The sequence below is a fragment of the Macaca thibetana genome, chromosome 14 (genome assembly GCF_024542745.1).
Source record: "Macaca thibetana thibetana isolate TM-01 chromosome 14, ASM2454274v1, whole genome shotgun sequence".
Lineage (NCBI taxonomy): Eukaryota > Metazoa > Chordata > Mammalia > Primates > Cercopithecidae > Macaca > Macaca thibetana.
In genome coordinates, this window is record NC_065591.1 from 121,688,185 (window position 1) to 121,713,340 (window position 25,156).

Here is a 25,156-nt window from a genome sequence, read left to right on the forward strand (position 1 = left end):
TCTTAGTAATATACACGTGTAATCATACAATATTTGGATTGGGTCTGGTTATGTGGTTTTTTCTGGGTCTGGTTTACTTCACTTAGCATAGTATTTTCATGGTTCATCCAGGTTGTAGCATATACCAGAATTTCATTCCTGTTTAAGGATGAGTAATATTCCATTGTGTATATATATTACATTCTATTTATCTATTCATTTGTTGATGGACACAGGTATTTTTTCTACCTCTTGGCTATTGCAAAGAATGCTGCTATGAACACTGATGTACAAGTTACCTGTTTGAGTTTCCTCATTTAGTTCTTTTGTGTATATACCCAGAAATGAAATTGCTGAGTCGTGATAACGCTAAGGTTCCCTTTTTGAGGAATCACCATACTGTTTTCCATACTGGCTGCACCGTTTTACATTTCTACCAGTCAGTGCACAAGGGTTCCAGTTTCTCCACCTTCTTGCCAACACTTGTTATTTCCCTTTTGTTTTAAATAATAGCTATTCTTCTTTTTTTTTTTTTTTTTTTTTTGAGATGGAGTCTTGCTCTGTCACCCAGGCTGGAGTGCAGTGGTGCAATCTTGGTTCACTGCAAGCTCCGCCCCCGAGTTCACACCATTCTCCTGCCTCAGCCTCCCGAGAAGTTGGGACTACAGGCGCTCACCACCATGCCCAGCTAATTTTTTGTATTTTTAATAGAGATGGGGTTTCACCATGTTAGCCAGGATGGTCTCGATCTCCTGAATTTATTACCATTTAGACCTGCCCCACAAGAAATGAAAAGGGAAGTCCTTTTGGGTCAAAATTAAAGAATGTTAGATGTAACTCAAAACTTTATGAAGAAATAAAGAGTTCTCCTAAAGGATTTAAAAGAAAAATACACTTAAAATTATTATAAAGCCGTATCATTAAACAATGCTGTGAGTTGATTTATGTTCCTTCAAAATTCATGTATTGAAGTCCTAACTCTCAGTACCTCAGAATGTGACCTTATTTGGAAATAAAGCCATTGCAGATACAATTAGTTAAGATGAGGTAATAATAAAGTAGGGTGGCCCCTAATCCAATATCACTGGTGTCCTTTAGGTAATAAATTCCATTGGCTTTTCTTTATCTGGAAATGTCTTAACTTCTTCCTCATTTTGAAGGAAAGTTTTGCCAGATATATAATTCTTGGTTGACAGTTGTCTTTCACCATTTTAAATGTCATCCCACATCCTTCCTATCTCCAGCGTTTCTGATGAAAAATTCGGTGATATTCTCTTTTTTTTTTTTTTTTTTGTGCTAGTAAAAATCTTAAAATTGTGGTGTTTTCATTGAAGATTCCTGACTGAGTTGCATCTCTCTTGCTGTTTTCAAGAGTCTTTCTTTGTCTTTTGATGGATTGATTATAATGTGTCTTGGTGTGGATCTTTTTGAGCTTATCATACTTGAAGTTTATTTGGCTTTTTGGAGTTGTTGATGTGTGTCTTTTACGAAATTTGAGGTGTTTTGGCCAAGGTTTCTTTAATACCTTTCTTCCCCTTTTTCTCTCTCTTCTCTTTCTGAGATCTCTATAATACATATATTAGGCTGCTTCATGGTAACGCATAGTTCCCTCAGACTCTATTCATTTTCCTTCATTCTTTTTTCTTTCTGTTCTTCAGACTTTATAATTCTAATTGTCCTTGTCTCAAGTTCGCTAATTCTTTCTTCTGCTTGTTCAAATTAGCTGTTGAATCTTTGGTAAATATTTATTTCAATTATCATAGTTTTCAACTATAGAATTTCTTTCTTTTTTTTTTTTTTTTTTTTTTTTTTTTTTTTTTTTTTGAGATGGAGTCTTGCTCTGTTACCCAGGCTGGAGTGCAGTAGCACAATCTTGGCTCACTGCAACCTCTGCCTCCTGGGTTCAAGCAATTCTCCTGCCTCAGCCTCCCAAGTAGCTGGGACTACAGGTGTGTACCACCATGCACAGCTAATTTTTTTATTTTTAGTAGAGATGGGATTTCACCATGTTGGCCAGGCTGGTCTTGAACTCCTGACCTCAAGTGATCTGCCCACCTTGGCCTTCCAAATTGTTGGGATTACAGCCATGAGTCACTGTCCCTGTCCAGAATTTCTGTTTGGTTTCTTTTTATAATTTCTTATCTTTTGGTTTCTTTTTATAATTTCTTCTTTTTGTTGATATTCTTATTTTGTTTATATGTCATTTGTCTTAGTCTGTTTGGGCTAGTTTAACAAAATACCATGAGCTGCGTAGCTTATAAACAACAACAACAGATTTGTTTTTCATAGTTCTGGGAAGTTCAAGATCAAGGAGGCAGGAGATTTGCTGCCTGGTGAGGACCTGTTTCCTGGTTCATTCACAGCCATCTTTTTACTGTGTTTTCATAGGACAGCATGGCTAAGAGGCCCTTTTTTTTTTTTGAGATGGAGTTTCGCTCTTGTTGCCCAGGCTGGAGTGTAATGGTGCAATCTTGGCTCACCACAACCTCTGCCTCCCAGGTTCAAACAATTCTCCTGCCTCAGCCTCCCAAGTAGCTAGGATTACAGGCATGTACCACCATGCCCAGCTGATTTTGTATTTTTAGTAGAAATGGGGTGTCTCCATGTTGGTTAGGCTAGTCTCAAATTCCTGACCTCAGGTGATCTGCCCACCTCGGCCTCCCAAAGTGCTGGGGTTACAGGCATGAGCCACCACACCTGGCCAAGAGGCCACTTTTATGAGGAAATTTGTCATAATTACCGAATTACCGCCCAAAGGCCTCCCTTCCTAAGATCTTGGAGGTTAGGATTTCAACATATGAATTTTGGGTAGACACAAATATTCAAACCAAAGCATTCTTTTCCTGATTTCCTTTACTTCTTTTTCCTTTAGGTTTTTTTTAAATCATATAGAGTTTTGGGCCGGGCGCGGTGGCTCAAGCCTGTAATCCCAGCACTTTGGGAGGCCGAGACGGGCGGATCACGAGGTCAGGAGATCGAGACCATCCTGGCTAACACGGTGAAACCCCGTCTCTATTAAGAAATACAAAAAACTAGCCGGGCGAGGCGGCGGGCGCCTGTAGTCCCAGCTACTCGGGAGGCTGAGGCTGGAGAATGGCGTGAACCCGGGAGGCGGAGCTTGCAGTGAGCTGAGATCCGGCCACTGCACTCCAGCCTGGGTGACAGAGCGAGACTCCGTCTCAAAAAAAAAAAAAAAAAAAAAAAAAAAAATCATATAGAGTTTTGTCTAAGTCTGAAGCCTGGGCTTCCTCAGGAATGGCTCCTGTCAATTTATTTTGTTGTTTTGAATGAGTTGTATTTTCCTGTTTCTTTGTATACTTCGTGATTTTTTAAATTGGGCAAATGTCCAATCATTATAATATGGTGACTGGAAAGGGCATTCTTCCCTTTGTCCAGGGTTTACTGTTTTCTTTTTCTTTTTGTTTTTTGGTGGTTGAAGGCTGTAATAGTCTGTTAGTTTTGAGAGTTTTCTTAACTATTTTTGCAGAGGCTATTGTGTTGGATCACTGAAATCTCTGTTCCATTAGCTCATGTTTAGTTAATGCTTTAACAAAGATTAAACAACGATGTTGTTTAAATGCCAGCAATTTTGTCAGTGTTTGTAGATTGGCCTTATCCAAGGGCATTCTTTTTTTTTTTTTTTTTTTTTTTTTTAATTTGAGACAGAGTCTCACTCTGTTGCCCAGGCTGGAGTGCAGTGGTGCCACCTTGGTTCACTGCAACCTCCGCCTCCCAGGTTCAAGCAATTCTTCTGCCTCAGCCTCCCAAGTAGCTGGGATCACAGGCACATACTACCATGCCCGACTAATTTTTTGTATTTTTAGTAGAGACAGGGTTTCACCATGTTAGCCAGGATGTTCTTGATCTCCTGAACTTGTGATCTGCCCACCTCAGCTTCCCAAAGTGCTGGGATTACAGGCGTGAGCCACCATGCCCGGCTGGTCCTAGGGCATTCTTTTAACACTTAGCCGAGCTTGTTTTGTGCCTAGGGATCAGCTCAAGGTGGAAGCTTAAGGTCTTCTCAGGTCTTTTCTGAGCATGCATCTTGCATGGACATGCACATGGCTTCCTAAATTCTCTCATATATATGGCTGCTTTTGAGCATCTGAATTACTTAGTCGTACTACAACTTCTCCTCTGGGGTTTAGATGGTCTGTTATGTATCTTCACCCGTAATTTTTTGTCCCAGGAGTCTGTGGATCTGCAGTCGCCTTGCTGGTTTTATGAGTAGTGCCTACCACTTTCTTCAACTGAGTTCTAAGTTAGGCAAAACAGAGACTATCTCTTTGTTTCAGTTTTTCAAGTATCTGCCACAACAGACATACATAATAATTTGTGAACAAGGTCTGTTATGCTCCTTCTGGTTCAAGAAAGGGTACTGGGAATTAGGCTGTTGCCAGTTCAAGACCAAAACCACATAATGGAGAAGGGTGGGGTAAGAGTGAGTAATAAATAATGTCACAAAACTTTCCTACCATTTTGAAGATGGCTTTTTCTTGATTGGACATTTGCTTAGTGGCTGTCAACTTTGTTTTCCAGAGTTCTGATAAAGTTGGTTCAAACAGTTTCTGCTTGTTTTCCCCTCATATGTGTCTGTGGGGAAATAAAAGCTTCACCCTTCCTAGCCTGCCATTTTGCTGATATCCTTTTCAACATAGTTTTGCCTTTACTTGGACTTTCACCAAAGGGCAGCAGAGGACTCGGCATGTAACCTAAATGAAGGTGTGTGCAATAACAATATAATGGTGGGAACAGAGACACTCTTGGCCACTGTAAAGAAACTTGGAATCCTAACTTGGAGATTTAGGATTTTATAGACGAGGAATCTAGGAGGATATTGAATGACAGTTGAGAGCAGAGAAGCTTATAAAATGCAGTTTTGTCCAGGTAGTAAATTGCTCGGGGAGCTTGTGCTTGCTGACAGTAGGGGACAGCTGCAATTACATGCTATGAATGGTTGGGTCTGATTTCTGGTCACAAATTAATTCTAGCTTATGAAGGGTCCTGAGCAGTGCCAAAAGTGACCAAGTAGAAGAATATGTGAAAAGAATGAGATGACTGGTTCTGGTGTTAAACTAGAGCCTCCCCTCAGGGTTCAGAGAACCTGTCTAATTTACTTCATCCCTTATGGCACCTTTCATATCAGCTTGTTTCACCCTGCCTGTGCTTCCCAGTCGTATCTCAGAAGTGACTGGGGGAGGTAAACCTCTGGTAATTGTCTCCATTTCTCCATTACTGCACTCTTTTCCCCATCAGTAGTATCCCCTGCTTCTCCTCTTAGTTTTCTCCTTCTACTACTTATCCTCCTTTGCCTCCTACTTCCTCTGAGGAAATATACTCCAAATAAATAATCTCGCCGGGCGCGGTGGCTCAAGCCTGTAATCCCAGCACTTTGGGAGGCCGAGGCGGGTGGATCACGAGGTCAGGAGATCGAGACTATCCTGGCTAACACGGTGAAACCCCGTCTCTACTAAAAATACAAAAAACTAGCCGGGCGAGGTGGCGGCGCCTGTAGTCTCAGCTACTTGGGAGGCTGAGGCGGGAGAATGGCGTGAACCCGGGAGGCGGAGCTTGCAGTGAGCCGAGATCACGCCACTGCACTCCAGCCTGGGAGACAGAGCGAGACTCCGTCTCAAAAAAAAAAAAAAAAACAACAACAACAACAACAACAAATAATCTCATAAATGAATTCACACTAAGGTGGACATAGTCAATAAAACTTGAGTATAAACTTTCCCAGGGGCTACTTGCATTTTAACAGAAGCTTACATTTCAAGAAAAAAGAACAAAAAATTCTAATTATGAAACTCCATGTGTTAGCTGTTTCATAGGAAAGAGACTTTTTAGAGGACCTGGTCCCAACTCAGAATATTTTTTCTGTTTTCCGGGTACAATCTAATCCAAAAGGTCAAGATGAGGAAATTCTAAATCAAAAAAGAACTTTAGAAAACCAACATTTTCCTCCCAATAGGAAAAGAAGATCTGGGGCTGATTTGAGCTGTGACATCGTTGGATAATGACCTTTTACACCTTTCTGGCCAAAGACACCAGGGATAAAACCAAGACCTTGCCATATTGAGAAGTTAGGCCAGGGGGATTCTCACCTTGCTACAGAAAAAGAAAGGCTGATGAGCAGGAGTAGAACGGATCTAATTTAGGATCTTGGCTATTTAGAGGATAATAAGCAGCCTCCATATGTTTATATGGTCTTTCTTCCTACTCATTATCAGAAAATCTTCTTTGGGAAACAGTGTACCAAGTGGGGAGGTGCCAATGCTAGAAGAATGGGTACCAGAAAATAAGAGCAATAAGAGCTAAGAGTGGGAAATACATATCACCATGATTGATTTAACTTTTCCCAGCCTCTGTTCCTTCATCTGTAGTGTGGGAACAACACTATCTACTGAAGACAGTTAGAACCCTTTTTCTTTAATAGAGATGTAGTCTTGCTCTATTGCCCAGGCTGGTCTCGAACTCCTAGCCTCAAGTAGTCCTCCCACCTCGGCCTCCCAAAGTGTTGGGATTACAGGCATGAGCCACCACACCTAGCCTTTCAGAATTTTGAATAATGATTAGGAAGACCTTCCCCATTCCAAGATTATAAGAATCCTCCCATGTTTTCTTCTAATACTTTCATGGTTTCATTTTTACATTTAGATCTTTTTTCCAGTTGGATCGTATCCTTGTGTATGGTGGGAGTTGGGGCTCCTACTTTCATTTTTTCCAGAGGCCTATCCAGTTTCCTTACAACATTTGTTGAACAGTCCACCTTTTCCCACTGATTTGTAAAGCCATCTTTAAATGATGCAGCTTAAAAAAAATTAATGGCCAAAGTATTTATCATTATTGGAGAGATACATTAGAATTATTCTTGTAGTTTATAAAGAGCTTCCCGTCCCTGTCTCATTTTATTTTTTGTTTTTGTTTATTTGTTTTTAGATTGCCCATGCCTGGAGAACATAGTGGAACTCCATCTCTACAACAAAATTAAAAAATTAGCTGGGCATGGTAGCGAGTGCCTGTGGTCCCAGCTACTCAGGAGACTGAGGTGGGAGGACTGCTTGAACCCAGGAGATCAAGGGTGCAGTGTGCCATAATTGAGCCACGGAACTCCAACCTGGGCAAGAGAATGAGATCCTGCCTGAAAAACAAAAACAAAAACAGACAAAATTTTGAGTCCATAAAATATATGATTGATAAATGCAACTGCATCAAAATTAAAGCTTTTGTATGGTGAAAAACGTCTTTAGAAAGAAAGTTAAAAAACCAAACAAACAAGAAAGAAAGTCAAAAGACAATCAACAAACTGGGAAAAAAAGGTGCTTTGGAGTTGGCCTGCACTGGCTCATATGAACTGATTGTTATGTTTTCAGGAATTTTGCAAGCTGGTTGTCAAACACAGTTATTATTAAAAATTAAATTATAGAAACATAATTAAATAAAGTATGTTAGAATCAAAAGTAATAAATACTGAAAAACTCATCACTTCCTAATTATTTAACTACATTTTGCTATCATTAATGCTTGAGGTTTATTGTTTTGGGGGTTTTTCTTTTCTTTTTTTTTTTTTTTTTGAGATGGAGTCTCACTCTGTCGCCCAGGCTGGTGTACAGTGGGGTGACCTCGGCTCAATGCGTTTTCTGCCTCCTGGGTTCAAGCGATTCTCCTGCGTCAGCCTCCCAAGTAGCTGGATTACAGGTGTGTGCCCCACACCTGGCTAATTTTTGTGTATTTAGTAGACAGGGTTTTACCGTGTTGGCCAGGCTGGCCTCGAACTCCTGACCTCATGTAATCTACCTGCCTCGGCCTCCGATGGTGCTGGGATTATAGTTGTAAACCACCGTGCCTCGTCACATCTATTGTTATGTTTGTGTTGTACGAATGCAGATGTGTGTTTGTATTGTATTGTGTATATAATTGTGTGCTGCTGCACATTTCTTCTGAACTCCACATTTAGTGACATAACGTTGGTAGCTTGAAATTGTCCATCATGGGGCTATTTACACCATGGAAACTGGCAAATGCTATAAACCTGAGTTCATTTTTACCAGAGAGCCATTGTTATTTACCAACACACCACCGGAAAAAAGTGCTTGCAACATGCACGACAAAGAAAAGGCTAATCTCTGTATATACAATGTGCTCCTATAAGCCAAGTATCAAAAGACTGCTAACATAATATAAACATAAGAAAGGTATGAATAGTCCCTTCCTAGAAATAAAAAGGTGTTCTGCCTCACAGCAAGAGAAACACAAAGCAGAACCCTACTGAGATTTGATTTTTAACCTATGATTGGCAAAAATTTAAGTTTGATAAAACTATTGGCGAGGCTGTGGGGAAACAGGGATTCTTTTACCTTGCTGCTGAGTGTATAGATTAGTTAAACCCCTTTAGAAGCAATTTGGTTATATGTTTGTATATGTAAGTAAAATTACCTGCAGGCACAGTGACTCATGCCTATAATCCCAGTGCTTTGGGAGCCTGAGGCAGGGGGAGCGCATGAGGCCAGGACCTCGAGACCAGCCTGGGTGTCTCTAGAAAAAACATAAAAAATTAGCCAGGTGGTGGCATGTGCCTGTAGTCCCAACTACTTGGGAGGCTGAGGCAGAAGGATCACTTGAGCCCAGGAATTTGAAGTTACAATGAGCTATGATCATAACACTGCTCTCCAGCCTGGGTGACAGCGTGAGACCCAGTCTCTCATAATAATAATAATAATAATAAACCAAAATTACCAGTCCGTGGACTCTTTGACCCAGCAATTCTGTTTTTGAGAACTTATGCTATCTATTTTTTTCTTTTTTTTTTCTATTTGAGACGTAGTCTTACTCTGTTGCCCAGGCTGGAGTGCAGTGGCATGATCTTGGCTTCACTGCAACCTCTGCCTCCTGGATTCAAGCGATTCTCCTGCCTCAGCCTCCCTAGTAGCTGGGATTACAGGTGCCTGCCACCATGCCCGGCTAATTTTTGTATTTTTAGTAGAGACGGTGTTTCACCGTGTTGGTCAGGCTGGTCTTGAACTCCTGACCTCAAGTGATCCACCCACCTCGGACTCCCAAATTTCTGGGGTTACAGGCGTGAGCTACTGTGGCCAGCCTAGACCTTTGTTTTTTTGATAGAATTGGAAACAGCACAGATGTCCATCCATATTGGCTGGTTTAATAAATTTTGGAATGCCCATGCAAATGGAAATAATGAGAACTGTAAAAATAATGCCAGACAGCTGGGCGCGGTGGCCTACACCTGTAATCCCAGCACTTTGGGAGGCCAGGGTGGGCAGATCACCTGAGGTCAGGAGTTCGAGACCAGCCTGACCCACATGGAGAAACCCCATCTCTACTAAAAATACAAAATTATCTGGGCATGGTGGCGCATGCCTGTAAGCCCAGCTACTCAGGAGGCTGAGGCAGGAAAATAACTTGTACCTTGGAGGCGGAGGTTGCAGTGAGCTGAGATCGCTCCATTGCATTCCAGCCTGGGCAACAAGAGCGAAACTCCATCTCAAAATAAATAAATAAATAAAATAAAATAAAATAAAATAATGGAAGGCACTCTCCAAGTTGAGGGTGGAAAAATTTCTAAGTGACATTATTAAGTGAAAAAGCAAGGTTGATATCAAAGTGTTGTGTTATCTTTTGCATAACAAAATAAAAATATATTTGTATTTGATTTGCATAACAAAATCTGGAAGGATAAACAAGAAACTACTAATGACAATGGTTAAGGGAGGAGTCTGATGTGTACGATGTGGGAACTGGATGTGTAGGTAATGAGATAAGATCAAGACTTGGCAACATCCTTTTGGACTCAAATGTTGAGCTGTGTCAACATATTATCTTTTTATAAAATTAATTGAAATAAAAGAAACTTCATTAGCGACCATTTGATTGTTCAGTTCACTAGTCACTCACTACACAGTTATTGAGCATCTACCATGTGGCAGGCGCTGTTCCAGGAACTGTGCCCAGAAGATAGGCACCAGATTATGCAAGTTGTGATCTACATGCAGCTCAAGAGTTTGTGTCTTTAATCACAGAAACCACCCTTTGAATGCCACAGATTCCATTATGCCCATCCAATAGTTTCCTCCCATCCCATCCAGTCTCTTATCCATGACCTCACCATGGTAACAATATCCCCCATGGCCATTCAGATCTAGTAATAACTTAATGTTTGTCTTTTCTGCGTACATTTTGTGTGTATATTTTTACATCTTGATTGTCTTTCTTTTTTTGAGCATGTTGTTCCATCTGGTTGGTAGAATATGATATGAAAAGGTCAGGACTTTAATTTTATGGACCATTTAGCTTCATTTGGAATGAGAGTAAAGCTCCCATGACCAGAGATTTACCCATCAATCTGAGCCAGAGGCTTAGCAGATGTCGGCATGTCCTTGATCACTGGAGGTCAGAGCAGGAGATCATAGATGGTTTGCTCCCTTCAAACCTATTATCATTACCAGGAATGTCATCAGTGGAACACAACTTTTAGACAGTTTGGCAGAGGTATTATATTCATAAATAAAAGTAAATATGTGTCTGTGTGGGTGCACTTGTGTGTGCATGTGTAATGTTTTGCAATCTCCTTGAGGGCAGCAGAAACAATGATGAAACCTACAAGCATAATCCCAGAAATTGACAAAGCACATTTGCTCACATCTTTCATGTCTGCGCTCATATACCATCTTCTCAGAAAGCCTTTCCCTGACCACCACTAGAAAGTAACTTGCCTGAATTTTTGTCTGTTTTGTCCACTCTTGTACTCTCTTTCATGCCAGTTCTTACTGTATTTTTTCCTTTTTTGTAATTGCTTACTAGATGGTGAACTCCTTAGAGGGAAGTACTGTACATATTTCCTCCATGTCTCCGGTACCCCACACAGTGCCTGACGTTGAGAGGGCTCTTAATAAGTGTTTGTGAAAGACTGATAGAGAAATACCCTATGAAACAAGAAACTGGATAACATTGTAAATATTTCTTTGGTTTGGGGGAATTGGAGTCTAAAGGGCAAGCTTTGTTTTCCGGTTGGGTGGGCTGGTGTACTGCTGGGTGTTTTTGGTAAATGTGAAGATTCCTCCTGCCTACTTAGCCTGCACTCTGCATGCATGCCATACACAAGGCAGCTGGCTCACCACAGTGGACTGTGACAGTTCACAGCTCCCTGCCAGCCAGTTAGACTGTCCCATCAATCTGTCCCAGAAGCTCCCACACCCTCTCATCTGACAGTAATTCAATCCTTTCCTTGGATTTCTCTGATCACCCGCCCTGTGTTCTCCTCTCTCCTGTCCCTTGCTGTCTGAGCTGCTCAGACTTCAGCAGCCATATGGACTAAAGCAAAAGTGAGTTCATCCACAGAGCATGTGCTTGGGCAGCCAAGTCCTCCAGGTTTGAATAAAATGACCCAACGCATTTGGTATTCACTGGGCAGTCACACAGGGACATGTCCATTCTAGGATGTCCCTCACAAAGGCCAGATACTGCCTCAGCCAGATTTGCCTAAGTTCTTTGACTGGGACTCCTGGTGGGAGGCATGGGAGGTCAAACTCGTTCCACTTTCCCATCCTATTCGCTTCCCCCCCGCCCCCCACCAATTCCTCATTCTACCAACCACTGGTTTTGCCTTGATGAATTCCAACAGGAATTCCCATTCCTGGTTCCATTTGGATTCTTCCCAAATTGAAATCCCTCACCTGGTCTGTAGCTGCAAATTGAAAAGACTCAAATTATGGCTTTTATAGACAACATACTACTTTATTTCTTGGGGGCAAAGAACTGGCACTGGCTAATGAGTTCTGTTCCAATGTACAATGCCCTCTGATTGTGTATTATATATTAGCACTCTGGGCTTGAAAGAGACAATTGTGTCATGTTTGCCCATTAATCGAGAATACTCATCTCAGCTGCACTGTGTTGCATGCCAGCCAAACTTGTCATTCTCATACCCAACAGCTTTTAATTGTTGTGTTGCCCTTTCATGACAACCTTTCTCGGAGTTTGGAGAGCAAAAACAGAGTCCTACCTAAATATCAGCTCCTTCCCACTCTGAGAAAAAAAAAGAATCCATTTAGATGGAAAAGATTTGGGTTTTCTCATTCCCAGAGACTGACAATGCTTCAGCGATTTCCAGTACCCATCAAGTCTAAATGCTAGCTATGGGATTGCTTCTTCTGGTAAAGTTAGGAAATGTATCATACAAGAAAAGGGCTCCCATGACCTCACAGTAAGCTGGAGACTAAAATAGAAGAAATGCCTTAAAAATCGTTGTCGAGACCCGATTCAATGCAAGTAACAGAAAAATCTAAAGCAAATTGTCTTAGGTGAAAATTTTTATTCACTCATATAACTGAAAAGACCCGGGATAGTACTGCTTCAGTCTATCTAGATTCAGGGCTTGAAAATATCTTCAAGACTTGGTCCCATCCTTGCCACATGTTTGTTCTTCTGTTGCTGCATAAACCTCTGGTCAGGGGAGCTTTATTCTCCTTCTTGCCCATCTTGTGGCAAGATTGTGGCCGGCAGGTCAGCAGCAGGCTCTGAGCTCTAGTAAAAGTCCCAAGATTGAGTCTCATTGGACTAGTTTGGGTCATGGTTCTCATTCTGAACCAATCACATTGCCCACGGGGAATGGAGCCTGAAAATTGGCCAGACCTAAGTCACTCCTGCCCCTAGACGTGGAAGGGGTTAAATCCATCCACCCAAGCCATGAAAACTGAAAAGAGAGGTGGTGGTGGTTCTCCAGGAAAATCCATGGGCTGTTACCAGAAAAATGGGTAACAGATGCTGAATAAGCAAGAAAAACAGAGGTGCTGTCCCTTCATCTCAGCATCAGGACTGAAGTTGTACGTTGGTAATGTAAGTTAATGTCTTCTCCCAGAACCCTGTCCAGAATAAAGAGCACCATCTACTGAGTGCCGGGCCCTGTGCCCAGTGTGGTACATCCTTTCATTTAATCCTTACACCTGCCCTGCCCTATGATGGGCTCCCTTTTCTAAATAAGGGAAGGAGGCATAAGGAGATTAAATGGCATGCTTGAAGCCACACAACTGCTAAAGCCTGAGTCGTTATTTAACCCTGGTCTGACTGCAAAGCCCGTGTTTATTCTCCTTTTGTGTATTTCCCAAACTTGCCTATTCACAAGACTCTCTCGGGGGTGTTTGTGAAAAACGCAGGGTCTCAGACACTCCTCCTGGGAGATTCTGATTCAGAAAGTCTGGTCAGAAGTCTGGGAATCTCTTTTAACAGGTGTGCTCAGTAATCCTTATAATTAGACAAGGTTGAAAATGCATAATATGCTGCCTCCCACAGGTTAAAAAATACCTGACACGGCCATTGCACAAACCTATCCCCCTTTCTCTGCTCTTCCTTTCCCCACAAAGGCCTGAGAGGATTGCTGGCATTGCTACAGCTGCCCATCATGTTCACTCCACTCTCTAGAGCAGTGCTCTGCAAAGATGGGGTGCATAAGAGGTCCAACCAGTGTATGGGAGGCAATGTTTCTTTTTTGTCAATTTCTATTTAATTTTTACCCTAAAAGAAAGAAAAATTCAGCTTTTACTTTTACAAAAATTTTAATATCCAAACTAACACTAGTATTCTTTTTTTTTGAGATGGAGTCTTGCTTTCTCACTCAGGCTGGAGTGCAGTTGTGCAATCTTGGCTCACTGCAACCTCCGCCTCCTGGGTTCAAACAATTCTCTTGTCTCAGCCTCCCGAGTAGCTGGGACTACAGGTGCGCACCACCATGCGCGGCTAATTTTTTTAGCCAGGATGGTCTCGATCTCTTGACTTCATGATCCACTCGCCTCGGCCTCCCAAAGTGCTAGGATTACTGGTGTGAGTCACCGCCCCGGCCAACACTAGTGTTCTTACTCAACCATGAGCCCAGGGCTATATATGGTGCCTGAGGTGTCCTAAGAGAAGAGAATCCCACAATACAGGGGATAATGGTGCTCCTACTTATTTGCTAGCTTCCAAGCAATTGATAATTTATCTGTATTGAAATGAAATTACAGATTATTTATCCACTCTCCTGTCCCCTGAAGTTGCCAGTCATAGAGACAAGTATGGTTTCAGAGACACGTTTCACAAAATCATCAGCAAACATACAGTCCTTATATTATACAAACTGTTTCAGAGCATAGAAAAGGGGAAAACCTACCCAGATCTTTTTACGAAATTAGTGTAACTGATTCTAAAGCTGACAAGAACAAGAAAATAATCTATTAATCACACTTAAGAATGTAGCTGCAAAAATCCTAAATAAAATATTAGCAAATTTAATTAAGCAGTGTATTAAAAACAGTGGTGTAGCAGGACCAGCAGCAGACAAAACCCCTCAGACACGGAGTTAAAGAAGGAAGGGCTTTATTCGGCTGGAAGCACCGGCAATACTCACATCTCAAAAACCGAGCTCCCCGAGTGAGCAATTCCTGTCCCTCTTAAGGGCTCACAACTCTAAGGGGGTGCACGTGAGAGGGTCGTGATCGATTGAGCAAGCAGGAGGTACGTGACTGGGGGCTGCAGGCACCGGTAATTAGAATGGAACAGAACGGGACAAGGATTTTCACAGTGCTTTTCCATACAATGTCTGTAATCTGTAGATAGCACGACCGATTAGGTCAGGGGTCGATCTTTAACTACAGGGCCCAGAGTGTGGCACTGGGCTGTCTGCCTGTGGTTTTCATTTTTGCCTTTTAGTTTTTACTTCTTCTTTCTTTGGAGGCAGAAATTGGGCATAAGACAATATGAGGGGTGGTCTCCTCCCTTAGTGGGTAGCCAGTACTTTACATAAATAAATAGGATTTATGGGGTATAATCATGAGATAGTATTATTTTTCTCCTGTGATTGCACTTGGGGTTTTTTTGTTTTTTGTTTTCAGATAGAGTCTTGCTCTGTCGCTCAGCCTGGAGTGCAGTGGCGCCGTCTCGGCTTGCTACAACCTCTGCTTCCCAGGTTCAAGCAATTGTCATGCCTCAGCCTCCTGAGTTGCTGGGACTACAGGCCACGACTAATTTTTGTATTTTTAGTAGAAATGGGGTTTCACCAGGTTGGCCAGGCTGGTCTCAAACTCCTGACCTCAGGCAATCTGCCCACCTCAGCCTCCCAAAGTGCTGGAATTACAGGCGTGAACCACCATGCCTGCTGTACTTGTAAACTGAATGTGGGCGAGTTCTTTCTTGTCTCTGAATGAAATCTCTGCCAGGTGTCACTGATTTTTCTGGCCACTCCAAATAAAAAGTCCCTTAACCATGAAAACCAGTCTCAGTTCATGGATTAAGATATCTAGGCCAGGCACAGTGGCTCACGCCTGTAATCCCAGCACTTTGGGAGGCTGAGGTGGGTGGATTACTTGAGGTCAGGAGTTTAAGACCAGCCTGGCCAACATGGTGAAACCCTGTCTCTACTAAAAATACAAAAATTAGCTGGGCGTGGTGGTGCACACCTGTAATCCCAGCTACTTGGGAGGCTGAGGCAGGAGAATCGATTGAACCTGGGAGGCGGAGGTTGCAGTGAGCTGAGATGGCGCCATTGCACTCTAACCTGGGCGACAGAGCAAGATTTCATCTCAAAAAAAAAAAAAAAGATGTATGTCCCAGGTAGTAGTCAAAACTTCCAACACCACAAAGCATAAGTTATCTTGGCCCCCACCTGAGCCTGCAGTGGGTGGAGAGCCCGCAGTGGGAATGGAGGGTGTGGTACGTGTCTCATCTGTCTTCCTCAGTGGTGTTTTCTCCTCCTACCCATGGACTCTTTAGGTGGCCTCTGACTCCTGTAGGTTGAAACAGGGTCACGCCAGTAATCCCAGCACTTTGGGAGGCTGAGGCGGGTGGATCACGAGGTCAGGAGATCGAGACCATCCTGGCTAACACGGTGAAACCCTGTCTCTACTAAAAATACAAAAAATTAGCCGGGCGTGGTGGCACGTGCCTGTAGTCCCAGCTACTTGGGAGGCTGAGGCAGGAGAATCGCTTTAACCAGGAGGCGGAGGTTTCAGGGAGCTGAAATCATGCCACTGCACTCCAGCTTGGGCGACAGAGGGAGATTCTGTCTAAAAAAAAAGAAAGAAAGAAAGAAAAGAAACGGAAGGAGGGAAGGGAAAGGGGGCAACAGGGAAGGTCCTACTTGCACAGCACTGACATGAGCTAGCATTAGAACTCCCTGAGGTGGATAGAAGTTTAAAGTTAACTTTTTGTAGCATGGAGCACTTTGTGAACTTTTTTCGAGATCGTGTTCCTCCACCCACCACCTGGCCCCTCCCTTTTTGGGAATCTGTCACCTGTCATTTCATTCTTGCAGGAGAATGTATTCTTTTTAAGTCTTCCCTTAGCAGCTCAGTGTTTAGCTCTGGTTCTAGTTCCAGTGTGTATATATATATATATATATTTTTTTTTTTTTTTTTTTTTTTGAGATAGGGTCTGGCTGTCTTGCCCAGGCTGAAGTGCAATGGCACAATCTTGGTTTACTGCAACCTCCACCTCCTAGGCTTAAACTATCCTCCTATCTCAGCCTCCCTAGTAGGGCCTTCAGGCACATGCCACCATACCTGACTAATTTTTGTATTTGGGGTAGAGACGAGGTTTCGCCATGTTGCCCAGGCTGATCTCAAACTCCTGGCCTCAAGCGATCCTCCTGCCTCAGCATAGCTCTAGTTTTCTAGAAGCTGGTCCTCTTAACTGAATCAAGGAAACTTTACAATGGCAAACACTCTCTTATGGCTCACAACTGGCCCATGGAAGATGTCTTCATACTTTGCTCAGATAAACTCTGGGAATGTGGAATTTCCCCAGTGCCTCTCTTTGCTCTGCCCTCAGAGCGACCACCAGCCAGTCCCCCATCCTTTAGAGTTCTCAGATGTTAGATGCTGTTTTCTCTGTCCTTCATGCTCTGGGAGACTCTGAGGAAGAGCAAGAGGCCGAGAAGACTAAATTTCATTTTTAAAAAGAAGATGGTGGGACTTGTTCTATGATGTCATAAGACTTTTTTAAACTATAGAAATAAGAACATAGTGGGATGGTGCAAGAATTGGAAAATAAGTCAGTGGAATAGGATAGGAGCCCAGAACATCCTCACACATATCTGGACTCACTATATAATAAAGATAGAATTAAAAATTGGCCAGGCATGGTGGCTCATGCTTGTAATCCCAGCACTTTGGAAGGCTGAGGCTGGTGGAACACGAGGTCAGGAGTTCAAGACCAGCCTGGCCAAGATGGTAAAACCGCATCTCTACTAAAAATACAAAAGAATTTGCCAGGCATGGTGATGGGCACCTGTAATCCCAGCTACTCGGGAGGCTGAGGCAGGAGAATCGCTTGAACCCAGGAGGTGGAGGTTGTAGTGAGCTGAGATGGCACCATTGCACTCTAGCCTGGGTAAAGGACTGAGACTCCATCTCAAAAAATAAAAGAAATAAAAAGAAAAAGGGAGGGCAGTAAAATCTGGGAGATGTCTGCACAGGAAGTCTCAATTATGTTTGCAATGCTTAATTAGAAAAACAAAAATCCTGAGCTAGATCTCTAAATACCATTTCCCTCGGTGAAATGGCTGGTTCCAGGTTTGGGGCAAGATATGCACATGATGAGCATTGGAGAATGTGTTTCGCCAGGAAGTGAAGAAGCACTCCAAGACTACTTGGGATAGTGTCAAAACAGCAGAGGAACCACTTTGAACGGGTTCCCACTGGCTGAAGTGGGGCAATGTGTGCATCAAAAAGGATAGTAGTAATACAATGGATTAAAACCTATCAAATACATAAAAATTATGAGTTCACAATGATGCCTAAAAATGATAATAAACTCAAGCAACCCGATGGCTTGTCTTTGGAGGTTAGGGTAATAGTTTATTATTCTGAAAAATGAATACATAATGAGAAAGCATTTATTTTACCTTTCCTATGCCAACTATATTTTAGGATAACTAAGTAGTTGATAAAAGTAGTTCCTGCCTATGTATAATTCCAACTTATCAATGCAGGAGAAATTATAGATTTTTAAAAAATTACCTCCAATGAAATAATTGATCTAGGGCTGGATGCAGTAGCTCATGCCTGTAATCCTAGCACTTTGGGAGGCCGAGAAGGGAGGATCGCTTGAGGTCAGGAGTTTAAGACCAGCCTGAGCAACATGGCAAAACCTCGTCTCTATGCAAAATATGAACATTAGTGGGGTATGGTTGCACATGCCTGAAGTCCTTAGTAGGGAGGCTGAGATGGGAGGATGGTTTGAGCCTGAGAGGTGGAGGTTGCAGTGGACCAAGATTTTGCCATTGCACTTCAGCCTGGGCAACAGAGTCAGACCTATCTCAAAAAAAAGAAAGACTTGATCTAGGCAACAAGGCAACATTCATTAATGAGGCTAAAACTATTGGCTGGAGTATTGGTGGGGAACATTATAATGGAAGGGCCAGGCTGACTTCACCTACACCCTATGATCAATCTAGGATCAATTTTAGCCTCCCTACGAGTACGGCAGCTCAAACACTATGTGCCTCATGGTGTAATGCAACAGGAAGCATCATTTATACTTTCTTGCCTAAACAATTGAACCTGATTGTACCATCTTTAGAATTTGCTACTACTTTGCAGGAAATATTAGGGACAGAAGAATGACTTAAATGACAAGAATACAGTTAGCTAAATCAAAAAGGTGGGACATTCCACTGGAAAGATGACCCAGTTTTTCTCCAGTAATTATGCATTATTCTCCAACCAAGATGGCATTAGAAAAAAAGGGACGGTGGATTTTTGGGATCAAATAGACTGAGAAGAGATAACGAATGCAACATGACACCCTTTTTTGCATCCCAGTTTGAAAAAATCAACAATAAAAAGACAATTTGAGAAAATCAAGGAAATCTGTGTATGGATTGGTATTAGAAAACATTAAGGAATTATTATTTTTGTTAAGTATGATGAAAGTATAGTGATTACATTTAAAAAATGTCCTTATCATCTATATAAGGATACATTAGAGTGTAATGAAGAGCCTAGGAAATTTTGCCTCCAAACATGGCACTCTTGCATGCTGATTATTTTAAATTAGAGGTCCTTGAAAGTAAGCAGATACTGAAAGATGTTATGCTCTGATATTCTCTTATCTACTTTAAGATTGGACCCTTGGCCAGGTTCAGTGGCTCACGCCTGAAATCCCAGCCCTTTGGGAGGCTGAGGTGGGAGGATCACTGAGGTCAGGTGTTTGACACTAACCTAGGCAACATAGTAAGACCGCATTTCTACATATATTAAAAAGTGGAAAAAGAAAAAGGACTTGACCATCCAAAGAAAGCACAATTGCCTCTCATCCCCTCATTGAAATCTCATCTATGGCAGAAAAGAAGACTGAGGAATGCAACCACACCTGGTTGACTTTTTCACAAGATAATGTCTGCCTCTGTGGCTCATTTGAATTCCAAAAAGAATCATTTACAAGTTAATCTCTGTCTCTGGGGTCCATTCGTTCTCCCTAACCATTGTTTACTACCCCTCAGATGCATGGCCTGAATTCTGCATCTCCCTCCACCTATGAAGAAGGGTGCAGAAGCGTCTGTACCTCACTGGGTTATTGTGTAACCATTCTCCTGCAATCCCCCAGTGTTTATGCATGTTAATAAAATTGTATGCCTTACAGAAGCAAATCAAAATAACAAAAAAAATTATATGCCTTTTTTTCCTCTGTTAATCTGTGTATTTATTTATTTATTTTTAGATGGAGTCTCGCTCTGTCACCCAGGTTGGAGTGCAATAGCGCGATCTCTGCTCTCATTGTAACCTCTGCCTCCCGGGATCAAGCAATTCTCCCACCTCAGCCTCCTGAGTAGCTGGGATTACAGGCACCCGCCACCAAGCCCGGGTAATTTTTTATTTTTTGTAGAGGTGGGGCTTTGCCATATCAGTCAGGCTGGTCTTGAACTCCCGACCTCAGGTGATCCACTTGCCTTGGCTTCCCAAAGTGCTGGTATTACAGGCATGAGCCACTGCACCTGGCCAGTCTGTGTATTATCAATTCATTTCAACAGACTTAAACTTGAACCATCATGGGAAAGTTTGAACTTCACTGCAGTAACCTAATGTCATACTAGACCCCTATTGACTCCAACAGAGATGGCACCATGTTCAAGAGACCAAAGAAAAGACCTAGCAACAGCGAATGAGACACAGGGTTTATTTGGGGGAACTTACATACAGGGATGGCTTAGTTGCAGTGGGCGGGACAGGAGAACCGCTACTATTGGTAAAAAAGCATGCAGTTTATATAGCATTTTCACATAGCATACTCCACCTAGCAACCTTCACCTACCAACCTCCATTTAATTCCCCAAAAGGGACTTGATCCCCTGTATTACCTGTGTTCCAAGTGATGGGCCAAAGGTTCAGATGTCCTTCGTAGATTAGGAATGGATCTCTTGGTTGGCTACTCCTGGATTCCTTAGCTTGGCACTCTGAACACACATTCTTCTTAGACCACAGAGTCATTCACAAGTCATGCTTCAGTGAAGTTAATGCTGTCAGGGGTATCTGCAACATGCATGGCGAAATGCCTTTCAAATGGTCTTTTACCCCAACCCTTCAGGGATCCTTAAAGAATGAGAAGTGAAAATGAAAATATAAGCTCCCCAACTGACTGAACGGACCCCCTCTTGGCCAAAGGGACCCCAGAGAGACCTTGGAAGCTAAGTTCCTGACCATGATAGGATGGAAGCTCAGAAATGCCTCATTGTATCCCATCCCTCGCTAACCACCATTAGGCTTTCTTCCCTAAGGGCTAAACAGAAACCCGCCCTTTCAGAAGAACACTGCTGATTTCCACCAACCACTAACTTCTGACCCTCCCTTTTGCAGTTTCAATACAACAACTGCCCGACCTTCCTTACTGTCAGAGACCAGCAACCACAGAGCGGTTCTGGCTGGTCTGTGGAGGATGTACAGTGAGGGTCTTCGTGTCCTCTGCTTCACCTTTTGATCAGAAGGCTGAATACTCCATCAGTGGATCATGGTAATGCCACCATTTTTTGAACATGGGTCCTGTGGAGAGGCATGAAGCTCAATTGTGCATGTGCATATTTCTCCTTTCATGAATATTCCTATAGCTTATTGAATATGTATATGTGGCCACCCCGTTCAGTATAAATCCGTATTTTGTATTTCTGACCCTTGAAGTTCCTGTTTCTTTTTTGAGACGGAGTCTTGCTCTGTCTCCCAGGCTGCAGTGCAGCGGCACTGTCTCGGCTCACTGCAACCTCTGTCTCCCAGGTTCCAGCGATTCTTCCACTTCAGCCTCCCAAGTAGCAGGGATTACAGGTGCCCACCACCATGCCCAGCCAATGTTTTGTATTTTTAGTAGAAACTGGGTTTCATCATGTTGGCCAGGCTGATCTCAAACTCTTGACCTCAAGTGATTCGCCCACCTTGGCCTCCCAAAGTGCTGGGATTACAGGTGTGAGCCACCATGCCCAGCACAGTGCCTGTTTCTGGCTTCTGGATGGAGGCTGTGCTTCCCGGCCTGTTCGAATGGTCACCCTGCAGAGCACAACCTTTTATGAGAAATGAAGCTCTCCTTCCCCAAGTTTATGAACCTTACCATTCTTCAGTTTTCATGAACTACATAAACTGGCCAGATGCTTCACTCAAGGATCTATAATATGAGCATCTCAGTTGGTCCTACTGGGCGCCACAGCCTAAGAATGTAATACAAACTAGGAGGAGCAGATTCCCTACTTTCAGTGAGATGGGCACTGGGGCAGCGCACTGGGGCAGCGCACTGGGGTGGAGCACTGGGGCGGAGCACTGGGGCAGCGCACTGGAGCAGCGCACTGGGGCGGAGCACTGGGGCGGAGCACTGGAGCAGCGCACTGGGGCGGAGCAACGGGGCAGTGCACTGGGGCAGAGCACTGGGGCGGAGCACTGGGGCAGCACACTGGGGCAGCGCACTGGGGCGGAGCACTGGGGCAGCACACTGGGGCAGCGCACTGGAGCAGCGCACTGGGGCGGAGCACTGGGGCAGCGCACTGGGGCGGCGCACTGGGGCGGAGCACTGGGGCGGCGCACTGGGGCAGCCCACTGGAGCAGTGCACTGGGGCGGAGCACTGGGCAGCGCACTGGGGCAGCGCACTGGGGCGGAGCACTGGGGCAGCGCACTGGAGCAGCGCACTGGGGCGGAGCACTGGGGCGGAGCACTGGGGCAGCGCACTGGGGCAGCGCACTGGGGCGGAGCACTGGGCAGCGCACTGGGGCAGCGCACTGGGGCGGAGCACTGGGGCGGAGCACTGGGGCAGCGCACTGGGGCAGCGCACTGGGGCGGAGCACTGGGGCGGAGCACTGGGGCAGCGCACTGGGGCAGCGCACTGGGGCAGTGCACTGGGGCAGCGCACTGGGGCGGAGCACTGGGGCAGCACACTGGGGCAGCGCACTGGGGCGGAGCACTGGGGCAGCACACTGGGGCAGCGCACTGGAGCAGCGCACTGGGGCGGAGCACTGGGCAGCGCACTGGGGCAGCGCACTGGGGCGGAGCACTGGGGCAGCGCACTGGGGCAGCACACTGGGGCGGAGCACTGGGGCAGCGCACTGGGGCAGCGCACTGGAGCAGCGCACTGGGGCAGCACACTGGGGCGGAGCACTGGGGCAACGCACTGGGGCGGAGCACTGGGGCAGAGCACTGGGGCAGCGCACTGGAAAACCCCAGTGTTTGTAGGGCTTAGAGGAGGGCACCAATGGGTGCAGCCGTGCGAAGGGCAGTGTCCTGGGGACCCTTGGAGACAGGCTCCAGCAACCTTCCAGAGCGCCCGTGGGGTGGCCAGGGGCTCCTGGAACCAGAAAGGCAGGGTATGAGGAAGGCTTCTACTGATGGGGGCTGAGCCCTGGGACTCTTCTGTCAGGGTCACCACCCCAGGCTGATGGGGCTTGAGGACATCTGGCCTACACTCACAGAGTGTAGATTAGGCATTTTACATACAAGCACAACAATCCAAACCCTGCATCACCCCTATTTTACAGTTAGGGAAATAAAGGCAGAAAACCATTTAGCTTTTGACCTCTTCCAAAAGATGGGCGAGAACTATCTCCTGCCTCCAGGCTGCTCTCTCACCCCCACCATCCAGTAAATATTTCTGACTTTCTACACACCTTTGTCTAACATGCTGAAAAACTGTCAAAGGACTTGCAGGGTTCGGTCCAAGAGGTGTTAATAGCTACTATCTTCTTTCTGAAGCGTTTATCAGGAACTGCTGTTCTCACAAATCAAACTGTGAGAACATTTGCCAGGAATTTCCCTGGAGCCCAGGCTTCACTCTTCCTGCAGCATCAGAACGGGCATGTTTAGTGGTGGCGATTGCATTGCTTGAGGCCTGTGGCCACTACCAAGCCTGAGTCCATTCTGTCCTTAGAAGCTCCGCTGTTTCCATTTGATGCCCATGTCCCCGATGGAGCCCAGGAGAGGAGGGGGTGGCAACGTTTCTGTGGCACTTTGCCAGCGGCAAGAAGGCTAGGCTTGCCCTGAGAATTTCCGTTTGTAGGCTCTGAATCAAGGCCAGGGAGCTACTTGCCATGGAAATTCTGGTGGTGGTTTGGCCAGAGGAGGCAGGTATACTTGCAGGCAGCTACTGTCCTGGCCCTGCCAGCTGAACTGACGAAGCACCTGTGATGGATTCGTTTCTCACATTCCCACGATTTGGCAATTTCTTTTGATAAAAGTTTCCTCCTCGCCATGTGCATGGACTCAAATCTGGGAATTATGTTTGATGTTGAAAGACTTTTGCATTTTGGACTTGTCTAGACCACGTCTGCCTTGTTTAGAGAGTGGGGCATCTTCTGGTTTGGCGCAGTGGCTCACGTGCCAAACTCCCAGCACTGTGGGAGGCCGAGGTGGACGGATCACGTGAGGTCAGGAGTTTGAGACCAGCCTGGCCAACATGATGAAACCCTGTCTCTACTAAAAATATGAAAATTAGCCAGGCTGGTGGTGGGCGCCTGTAATCCCAGCTACTTGGGAGGCTGAGGCAGGAGAATTGCTTGAACCCAGGAAGCAAAGGTTGCAGTGAACCGGGATCCAGCCACTCATGGCACTCTAGCCTGGGCGACAGAGTGAGACTCCACCTCAACAGCAACAGCAACAGCAACAGCAACAACAACAACAACAAACAACAACAGAGTACGGCATCTTCCTATTATAAGTATACGTTCATCTCTACTCTCTATAAAGACAAGAAATTAAGAAGGGGTTAATAAGAAGAGGATAAAACAAAGTAGGGTATTTTTCCTGGTATTCTTGAAGGTAATCCCATGATATGTGTACCAGATACTGAAACCAACGAAACCAGATATCAGCATCGTGCAGAATGGTATAGAATAAAGAGCTCTACATTAGGAGATGAGCACTGTGGCCTTTTCAAGGTGTTTGTCCACATTGGCCTTGGTTGGCTCCTCTGTAAAATAAGACTAAATAATGACTAACCGAAGTAAAGGCAAGAGGTTCAACCTGATCAACATCTGGAGTGACTTTCCTTTTCTTTAAATCTGGGCAATACTGACACTCTAACCATCCATTCACTCCTTCACTATTGCTTTATGTACTCATTGATTTGTACATTCGTTCACTCAACAAGTTTTCATTGAGGGCATATTGCATTTTCTGTGAAAAGAGCCCAACTCTGTAAAATATTTGAAGAGATTTATTCTGAGCCAACTATAAGTGACTGGGCCCTGAGACACAGTTTCAAGAGGTCCTGAGAACATGTGCCCAAGGTGGTTGGGCACAGCTTGGTTTTATACATTTTAGGGAGACATGAGACATCAATCAATACATGTGAGGTATATATTGGTTTGGTCTGGAAAAGCAGGACAACTTGAAGTGGGGTGGGGCTTACAGATCATAGGTGGATTCAAAGATTTTCTGATTGGCACAAAAAATACAAAAATTAGCTGGCCATGGTGTCACACACCTGTAGTCTCTGCTGTTCAGGAGGCTGAGGTGGGAGGATTCCTTGAGCATGGGAGGTCAAGGTTGCAGTGAGCCAAGATGGCGCTGCTGCACTCCAGCTTGAGAAATAGAGTGAGACCCTGCCTCAAAAAAAAAAAAGAAAGAAAGAAAGAAAACATTCAGTTCCAGGCCGGGCGCGGTGGCTCAAGCCTGTAATCCCAGCACTTTGGGAGGCCGAGACGGGCGGATCACGAGGTCAGGAGATCGA

The 25,156-nt window shown here is 44.4% G+C and overlaps 1 long non-coding RNA gene and 1 pseudogene across 1 annotated transcript in view; both read left to right on the forward strand.

Moving 5' to 3' along the window:
- LOC126934992 (uncharacterized) overlaps window positions 1–9,359 on the forward strand; it is a 48,241-nt gene extending 38,882 nt beyond the window's left edge. Inside the window, exon 3 of the long non-coding RNA XR_007719175.1 lies at window positions 6,919–9,359. This is a non-coding gene — a long non-coding RNA (uncharacterized LOC126934992). The remainder of the gene's footprint in view (window positions 1–6,918) is intronic.
- Window positions 9,360–10,367: 1,008 nt separating this feature from the next.
- Window positions 10,368–25,156, forward strand: part of LOC126936553 (uncharacterized) — a 35,881-nt pseudogene continuing 21,092 nt past the window's right edge.